Source organism: Mastomys coucha, unplaced genomic scaffold, assembly GCF_008632895.1.
Source record: "Mastomys coucha isolate ucsf_1 unplaced genomic scaffold, UCSF_Mcou_1 pScaffold18, whole genome shotgun sequence".
In the NCBI taxonomy this organism is placed as follows: domain Eukaryota; kingdom Metazoa; phylum Chordata; class Mammalia; order Rodentia; family Muridae; genus Mastomys; species Mastomys coucha.
This window is the reverse complement of record NW_022196900.1, coordinates 112,468,983-112,478,706: the sequence shown is the minus strand read 5'-3', so window position 1 is coordinate 112,478,706 and position 9,724 is coordinate 112,468,983. Positions and strand designations below refer to the sequence as shown.

General features: G+C 48.5%; 1 long non-coding RNA gene across 1 annotated transcript; it reads left to right on the top strand.

The window, feature by feature from the left end:
* Positions 1 to 220: 220 nt before the first annotated feature.
* Positions 221 to 1,916, top strand: LOC116095702. The gene is made up of 2 exons (XR_004120703.1): positions 221 to 332; positions 1,836 to 1,916. It is a non-coding gene; the product is annotated as an uncharacterized LOC116095702 (long non-coding RNA).
* Positions 1,917 to 9,724: the final 7,808 nt, after the last annotated feature.

Sequence of the window (9,724 nt, the reverse complement as noted above, 5' to 3'; positions counted from 1 at the left end):
CAATAAATCTGACAGGCGTCCCTGAGTTATAGCTGGAGTGTTGGATCTTCGGAGTACAAGCCGCTTGCTACGTTCCTAAGAAGGAACACATGTGCCTCCCGGAAGGCCCAGGTGGGAGAGCTTCTCTTGCGGGATTGTGGTCACGTGTGAGCCTCATTCTCTCTGTCATAAAGTTCGATGATGAGGTTGTAAAAGAAGTGGGTGGAGAACGCTTTGCCAAGAGCCAACAGCCAGCGAGAGGAAGAGCTTGAGCGGAGAGAGGGAATCGCTCCCCGAGGAGGTGAACCTGGCGTGTGGAATTGATGAAGGCACTTGAAGATGCTGGGGGGCAGGTAATTGCTAAACAAGGCAGGGCTGTTCCCATAACTGGCATTGGCGCTAGGGAGAGATGGGAAGCTGCGTGGCTTCAAGTAATCTACCCAAGATGCCTGAGTGCTTTGGAAACCGTCTTCCTTCCCACGTTTGTGAGTGTACTCTGGGGATCAAAGTGAAGCTTCTATGTCCAGCGTAAGAGCCGCAAGCCTTGCCTGTGCACGAGCCTGGCGGGAACGTATTCAGGACAGCGAATGGCTGCTGCTGAAGTCTTGTGTTTTGTGCTGGCATCCCAGGACAGGTGGGGGTGTGAATAAGATACACAATGATGGAGGCTGTGTTAGGAGCTTTGCATTGTTCTGACAAAATGCCTGCGGTTGTTAGCTTCAAGGAGGAAGGGCTCATGGTTTCACAGACCTTACTCTGTTGCTTGGATCTGACCCTTTGGGGGCCAGAGCATCCTGGCGGGAGCATGTGCGGAGGATTGTGGAGACTGAGAGGCCAAGCTAGAGACTGGAAAAATTGGGGCCCAAAATTTCCTTCAAGGGCAGACTCCCAGGGAGCTCCCTTTCTCCCTTCCTTCTTTCCTTCTTTCCCAACACCCCTAAAATGTCACCCCTCCTGGACATAATGAACAGGCTAGTGACAGAGTCTTCAACACAGGACATTCTAAGGACATTTAATATGCAAGTTAGAGCAGAGACATAGGACATCTGCTGGAGGATCTAGAAAGGAATATTCTGGAAACGCTTCATCTGAAGAAGCATAAGGATAGATAGCTCCAGCAACTCTTGGTGCTAAGAAAAAAATAAAAATACGTTGGATGACCTTCTACGGATAATTCATGTACAATGAGGTGATCACACGGTGGATTACTATGCAGCCATAGAAAAGGATGAACCACGGACACAGATCTACATGGGTCAAAAGTAAAAGGCTTGGAAGGCAGAGGGAGGCTACTACTGCAAGAAACATGGCTGTGCTGCTTAGCTTTAGCCATGAGTGTAACACAATCTAGGATCTCCTGGGAAGAGAGCCTCATCGAGGGATTATACACCGGGTTACTCTGTGGGTATATTTGAACGTGGTCTGGCTAATTGGCGGGGTGGGGGGGAGTGAGTGTGACAAGGTTGCCTTAATTAAGTTAATTGGTGTGGGAAGATCAAGTCCACCATTGGTAGATCCATTCCCTAGGTAGGGGCTTTTGAACTGTATGACTGGAGACATAGAGCTGAGCACAAGCAGCCATGTTGAGGGGAATGTGGTTGCCTTAACTAAGTTAATTGGTGTGGGAAGACCCAGTCCACCATGGGTGGAACCATTCCCTAGTCAGAGGCTTCTGAACTATATGACTGGAGACATAGAGCTGAGCACAAGCAACCACACATGCCTGCATTCATTTCTCTCTGTTCTGGGCTGTGGAGGTGATGCAACCAGCTGTCTGCAGTCTTCATTGCTATGAGTTCCCTGGAATCGTGAGCTGAAATAAATTCCCTTCTCCTTTTTTTTTTTTTTTTGTCCAGGGCATCATAGCAACAGAGAATGAGCTATGATGGTGGCTTTGACTCTGAGAAAGCAGGATTCCAGATAAAGAAAAAAGGAGATGAGAGAAACATGGTAACTTACTGTGGTGGCTCTGGAGGGGTGGTGACAGCTGAGGAGGCCACACAGACATGTTTCTCAGGCTTCCAGACATACTGTGATGGTTTGTATATGATTGGCCCAGGGAGTGGCACTATTAGAAGGTATGGCCTTGTTGCAGTAGGTGTATCACTGTGGGTGTGGGCTTTAAGACCCTCATCCTAGCTGCCTGGAAGTCAGTATTCTCCTAGCAGCCTTCAGATGAAGATGTAGAACTCTCAGTTCCTCCTGCATCATGCCTGCCTGGATGCTGCCATGTTTCTGCCTTGATGATACTGGACTGAACTTCTGAACCTGTAAGCCAGTCCCAATTAAATGTCCTTATATGAGTTGGTATCCAGGAGCCACTATTAATACTGTTGCCATATTGAGTGCAATCTCTATGACATGGGACATTCATAATTAAAAATGGTAGCGACTGCAAGGGACATAAACATTGCTATCTACTGGCACTAGCAATAAGGAGAACTTGGAAACAGAACCGTGTGAATTCATTCACAATCCTGGACGTCGGACTAAGGAGCCAAACATTAGAAACTCGATACAGTTGACAATGAATATTAAAACTCCATTTGCAGATTCAACTGAGAAAACAAACAAAAGCCGACTGTGAAGCCTAGAAAGGAAGTGGGCGTGTGTGGCTCCCTGGGCAGCAAGCAGGTGTTCCCTCCCACACTAAGAGAACCATAGGATGCTGCTGGAGCCCTGGGGAATCCTGGCGAACACAGCCATTGCCTGCTGTGTGGGACATGGGCATACCTGTGTGTAGGTGTATTTGTGCACAGCATGTGTGGAGTGGTATGGTAGTTTGTATATGTAGTTTTTGTATGGTAGCATATGTATGTATGTATGTATGTATGTATGTATGTATGTATGTATGAATATGAAGGCCAGAGGTCAGCCTTGGGTCACCCAACTTATTTTGTAAAGCAGGATCTCTCACAGAGACCTAGATTTCAGGTCCCATCAGGCAAGGCTGTCTGGCCACTGAACCCTACGGATTTGCTGTCTCTACCTAACTGGTGCTGGGACTGCACACGTGTACTGCCACACCCAGATGTCTCCTTGGGTTCTGGAGATTGAATTGAGATCCTCACATATGCAGCAAATACTTTGCTGATTGGGCTATCTCCCTGGCTTCGGTACCTTGTTAGGTAAGGCGAAGTGGACTTGCCTGTGCCCACCACCCTGCTTAACGGAGCATTGCATCTGTGGAACTTTTAAGCCATAGACACATGTCACTCACAGTTCCCAAGCCTGGAGATCTGAAGTCAAGAGGCCAGCAGGCCAGCAGACAGGGTGCCTGGCAAGGGGCCGTTCCTCCTAGAGGCCTGCTGCCAATTGCACCTTAGTCTAATGGAAGGGGCTGTGAGCAGAAGGCACCAATGTGCCTTTGTGCCTTTGAAGAAGGCACTTCTGTGCCTTTGTGGCTACCAATGGCTTCTCAGACTCTCTCCCAAGGACTCCTCACACTGAGGGCTGGGTCTAATCTATGGGTCTCAGAGAGCAACACATTCAGGGGCTTGCCAAGGACTCACCTCTAACATCCCCTAACCTCTTTGGTACCTATCTGGAAGCCGAGATAAAGGTCCTGAAGACTGGAAAGTAGGTGAGGTTGGGGGTAGGGGCTCTGGAGTGTGTCTCATGGGTGAGATGGACGCTGCTCGAGTGTGTCTCATGGGTGAGATGGACTGCTGCAGACTGGCCCTCGTTTCTGCACTTAGAACCTCTACACTCTAAAGTGCAAACAGGCCAGGCCAGTGCAGAGTATCGCACAGTGGCGTGCTTGTGCAGAACCTAAAATCCCTGCAGCTCTTGAGATTGCTTCAGGAGGTAGAGATGCCCCCAGATCTTGTATGTTTTGAGCAAGTAGATGACAGTTTCTTCAGATCCCAGACCCCCTCTGGACTGAAGAAGGGGGTGTCTATAAATATAATTTGATAAAAGCTGTCAACTTTTAATAAAAACAGGTGTCGCAGCTCTGCAGTGCCTTTGTTTCTGCATCCCTGGGACTTGTTCCAACTTTATAATGTTGTCAACTCCAAAATGAATTACCTTCTACAAGATAAAGTGAAGTTCTTGGGGAGTTGGAGGGCCAGAGTTCTGAGTAGGGTTTACTCTTACCCACCCATCCATCCCCACCCCAAACATGGATGACAAAGAACACCTCAGACTGGGACATTGCACAGGATGGGTGTGACATGTGAAGCCTTTACAGAGACCCAGCTGGGGATATCTTACCTCTGTTCGGAACTCTGGAGGCACACAGAGCAAGCAGAGACCTCACCAGCTTCTCACCAAAATGTCCAGCGTCCGCTAAGAGCTTTTGCCTTCATGGGGTTCCAACTCAGCTCCAGTATTCTTCCTCCATTTCTGTAAGACGACACAGAGAACCTCAGGGTCATGGCCACTTTTCTGAACCAGAATGGCTGACAAAGTCAACTAGAGGAAGAAGTTGTTTTGGCTCAGTCAGGGGTGCTGTCCATCGCAGCGGCAGGAGAGTGAGGCAGCTGGTCATGTTGTCCCCAGCCAGGAAGCAGACAGCAGTGAGCACAAGTCCCACTGAGCCTTTTCCCTTTTTCTATGCTGTCCATGAGTCCAGCCTCTGCGATGGTGCCACCCACCTCAGATGGATCTTCCCTCCCATTAAGCAAGTCTAGAAACTCCCTCAGACATTCTGGGAAGCTTGTTTGTTTCTATGGAAACTTTAAATCCCTTTAAGTTGGTGAGATTAACCCTTGGTAAGTCAGCAGAATCCAATGTGGGGCTCTCTGCCTCTTTGGGCCAGCGTGAACTACACCTATGTAGGAGGTTGGGCAGAGAAATGCTGTCAGAACCTTTCATACCAATGGAGCATTCTCATGTGACTGTGACCAACTGTTGGGGCAGACCCAGCACAAAGCCAAGGCTCTGGTGACTGGACATGAGTAAAGCACCCTAACTGGAGAGCCCTGTCCCCCTGGGGCACAGGTGAAGCCTCCTCTTCATAACTGACCATCACATCTAATGACACAGACTCTCCTGGGGTGACTGCAGGCTTGGGCAGGAGCCAGTGCGAGAAGTGACTGATGGCCAGGATGACCACTGTGTGACCTCATTGTCCAGCTCAGGCCGGCTTTGGGAAGCACAGCCATGGAACCAAATGGCCATTCTCTGTGCCCTCTGACCCTTTGTTCCTGAGTAGCTTGTCTCTGTACTCTGCACACGCTGCACTTCATTTTCTCAATTTTCTTTCTGGGAAGGAGACGCAGGCGGGCATTGAGAGTCCTGGCATCCTGCCCTCTGTACGGGCTACGGGCTAGCAGAGGCGGCACTGCTGCTTCCTCTTATCTCTCTTTTAAAGCAATTTCTCTGCTACATTTCATTTTACAGAGGTGTGTGTGTGTGTTTGAGTGGTGTTAGTATGCATGTGAATGCGTGTGGGTGAGTGTGTGAGAGAGAGGGAGAATGAGTGTGTATGAATGTTGTGAGTGTATGTGAAAGTGTGTGTGTGTGCATGTGTGTGTATGAGTGGTGCAAGTGTGTATGTGAATGTGTGAGAGTGTGTGTGTGAGAGAGAATGGGTGTGTGAGTGGTCTGAGTGTGTATGTGAATGTGTGTGAATATGTATGTGTGTGAGAGAGAATGGGTGTATATGAGTGGTGTGAGTGTGTATGTGTGTGTGTGAGTGTGTGTATATGAGTGGTGTGAGTGTATGTGAATGTGTATGTGTGAATGTATGTGTATGAGAGAGAATAGGTGTGTATGAGTGGTGTGAGTGTATGTGAATGTGTGTGTGAGAGAGTGGTGTGAGTGTGTGAATGTGTGTCAATGTGTTATGGAAGGGTGTGTATGTGAATGTGTGAGTATGTGTGAGAAAGAGAATGGGTATGAGTGATGTGAGTGTGTATGTGAGTATGTGTGAGAGTATGTGTGAATGTGTGTCTGTACATGAATGTGTGAGTGTGTGTATATGAGTGGTGTGAGTGTACATGAGTGCGTGTGTGTGAGTGTGTGTGTGTGTATACCAGTGGTCAGTGTTGGGTGGTGTCTTTCTCAGTCACTCTCCACCTTACTCTCTGAGATGGGGTCTCTCATAAACCTGAGGCTTACAGATGTGGCTCACAGGGATCCTCCTCTTTCTGTTCCCCAACACTGGGGTTGGCAGACACATTCCACCCCACTCAGCTTTTCTGTAGGTTCTGGGATTCCAAACTCTGTGCTTGCATGGTGGGTGCTTTACCAGCTGAGCACACACACTACACAAGGAGTAAAGAATAGACCCTATAAAATCATTTATGAATGACACCAAGAAGAGATAAACAGATGAACTGACCGACTGTGAAAGGGGGGATCAAAGGGCGGGCGAAAACAGCACCTGACAAGGAACCCTCTTCATATCAGTCCAGAGGTACAGCATGTGTGTCAAGTGATATCAGACTTACGCTTATGCATGCGTGTGGGACTATCAGAGTACAGCACACTGGAGTACTCTGCTGCCACCAACCCTCCGTGTGCCTTCACAGAGGGCACAGAGAATGGTTATCCTACTGCAAAGCCCAGGGGAGCAGGAGGACCCCCAGCCTTGTGCAGGTCACAATGTACCCACCCCAGGAATGCAAGCATAGCCTACACCTTAGCTCCAGGGCTCTAATGAGAGAGCTGCTGAGGGAGACAGATAGACACTGCAAATCGTAGCTGGTTCCAGGGAAAGAGTAACCAGCTATTGCAAGGAGGTCTACTCCCCAAGCAGACACATGGTCAGTGTTTTCTACCACCGCTATCTTCCCTCAGAACACAAATGGCAAGAGAGGATATGACAGGATTGACAAAGGTTAGCCTCCACTTGCAAAACAAATTCTAACTATGCTATAACCGGAGGAAAGTGGTTAAAAAAAAGGTTGTTCATTCTAACAGAGCATTGAGAGTAACTCTGAATGGGGAGCTCTCCCCATGGAAGTCGAGCCACGGGTGTCAGGTTTCCCTTGCTAGCCTCTTAGCTTCACCGGCCATAGCCACACACTGAGGGAAAAGTCCCTGCCTTGCTTAGGTTAGGATCGCAGCCCTAGAAGGTTGTTCTGGAGGGTTCTAACACAGCCCTGGTAGAAGTGAGGAGTCAGAAAGGCATGTGTTCTGCACTTCCTCGATCATGATTGCAGGAACAGTGCTGCAACCTTCCTGTCCTCACTTGTTTATGTGACCCAGGCACATGCCACCCTAGGGACATGCCACCCTTACCCTGAGGCTCCCGACAGATGCAGTTGTCATCTCCATTTTCAAGATGGAGAATGGATGAACATTCAATGCATGGTGTGGGAACAGGCCTGGGAGCCACAGACTACACTGGACAGTCAAAGCCAAGCCAAGGCCCACGCCTCTCTCCTGACACTCACCTGCCTCTTTCCTCACACTCAATGTGGACTGCATGGGGCAGCATGAGTAACAGGCTCAATCACCAGGGCCTCTTGTTTCTCTGATCATTGTGTATACAGACCCACACGCAAGTGTGTCTGAGACAAGCGGATTTCAGCTCTGTCCTCTCACCTCTCTGTCTTTGCCTCGTAACTCTCGGTATCTCCGCCTTTGTCTATCTTCTTTATCTCTCTGTCTCTCTCACACATCTTTCTCTCTCCCTCTCATTCTTTCCACCCTCGTCTGTTCTCTCCCTCAGTGTCTTTCTTTCTGTGCAGCTGTCTATGCCCTTCTCCTTGTCTCTGTCCCTGTGTGTCTGTCTCTCTCCATCTCCATCTCTCTGTCTCTCTCCTCTCTCTGACTCTGTGTGTGTCTCCATCCATCTCTCTCCCTGCCCTTCTCTGTCTATCTTTGTCTCTGTCTCTCTCTGTCTCTATGCTACCTCTGATTGTGTGTGTGTATGTCTCCATACATCTCTCTCCCTGCCCTTCTCTGTCTCTCTGTCTTTGTCTCTGTCTGTCTGTCTTCATCTCTTTGTATCTCTCTCTGTCTCTCTCCCGTCTCTGACTCTCTCCTTCTCCTCTGCCTCTCTATGTCTGTCTCTTCGTCCATCTTTCTCCCTGCTTTTCTCTGTCTTTCCTCTTGTTCTTTGTTCTCGCTCCCTCTATCCCTTTCTCTTTGATCTCTCTCTTCCCTCTCTATCTTTTGACTTTGCCTCTATCTACCCTGTGTCTCTCTGAATCCTTCCCTCTTGTCTCTCTTCCTTCTCTGTCTCTCCTCTGACCTTTCTCCTAAACCCTTTGCTCTACTCCATACTGACTTGTGTGCAAATACCTGTTCTTCTGAATATCCCACCAAGACCAACACATCTTTGTGTGAAACTACTCAGATGGTCTAGAACATGGTAATCACTGACCACTTCCAAAGCACGTCATCTGTTTGTCTCTTCCCTGCCCTTCCCATTGTCTGATTTACACATGCACTCTCCCATCACATGAAACCTGTCTTCTCTTGGATGGGGCTAATGCTTCTGCTGGGTTCTGGCAGCTTGGAATCGAGCTGCAGAGGCATCTCATTCTCGCATAACCTTAGGCATAGGCATTTGTCTTTTAATGTGGAAGGATGGAATCTATATCTCTAATTTTAATTAACATTGTCAAACGCCTTCCAGATGGCTGTAAAAATGTATATCTCCACCAGACTTGCTCTTTCTGGAGTGCCTTGCCAACCATAGGTGTCCAAGCTCTCCTTAATTTTTATGGTCTGATTGTTGTAAAGAGACCGCCAGCTTTACCTTCCAACTGCACTCCCTGACTGCTAATGAGTGAGACCCAGTCCTCGTTTGTTAATTGTCTGCACACCTCTCCATGGATTGCCTGCTGTGAGGCTGACACTTGTGAAGTTCCCCCATGTGTCAGCTTTAGAAGTTTCCAGAGCACTTTAGAAGGCTAACCCTTCGCCTCACACCTGCCTGTGTTTGGGAATATCTGCACTTAGTTTGTTACCACTGGAAACTTTTCTTTAGCTTTCTCAGATACATTTCAGCTTATATTTGCATGAGTTGCCATGATAGAACACTGTGACCAAAGCAGCTTATGGGAAAGGGTTTATTTGGGCTGGCTTACTGTTTCAGAAGACTACAGTTCGCGATGGAGGAGCGACATGGCGGCAGGGGACAGGCAAGACAGCTGGAGAAGGAAGCTGAGAGCTCACACCCTGAGCTGGGAAAGAGAGAGACAGAGACAGAGACAGAGAGAGGGAGGGTAGGGAGGAAGAGAGACAGAGAGAGAAGGAGGGAGAAAAGACAGAGAAAAAGGGAAGAAGGGAGGGTGAGAGTGAGGGATGGGAAGAGAGTGAGAGGAGGGAGGAAGGGAGATGGAGAGAAACAGAGATGGGCTCGGGATTTTAGAGGGATTCACTCTCAAATTTACTCCTCTGATGGTGCCACCCACAGGGGACCTAGCATTCCCATGATATCACATCCAAACCATCACATTGTTTCTGTCTTATTTAGAAAATTCCTTTGAACATTTTGTTTCTGACAACCTCTTAAATGCCTCTCAGGTCCTCCCTTATATGCCACAAGATAGGGACCCAGCTTGCTTTTCTCCCAGATGGGTGGTCCGTGGCCTCCTGCTGATGCGTGTTGTATTAACAAAGTATTGTATTACTAAAGTGTTGTATGCTGTTGGAGCTCACTGATAAGCTGGCTTCAGAAGTGGGACTGCCTATCCTGCTTCAGAACCAGAGACAAGTACTAACAATGACCACGGGTTGTCACGTCCAGTGACAGGCAGACCCATCTGTCTGCCCAGCCGTCAGCATGGCTTCCCCCTGGTTGGCTTTTAGTTGGTTTGGTTTGTTTCAATCACAGTTCGGA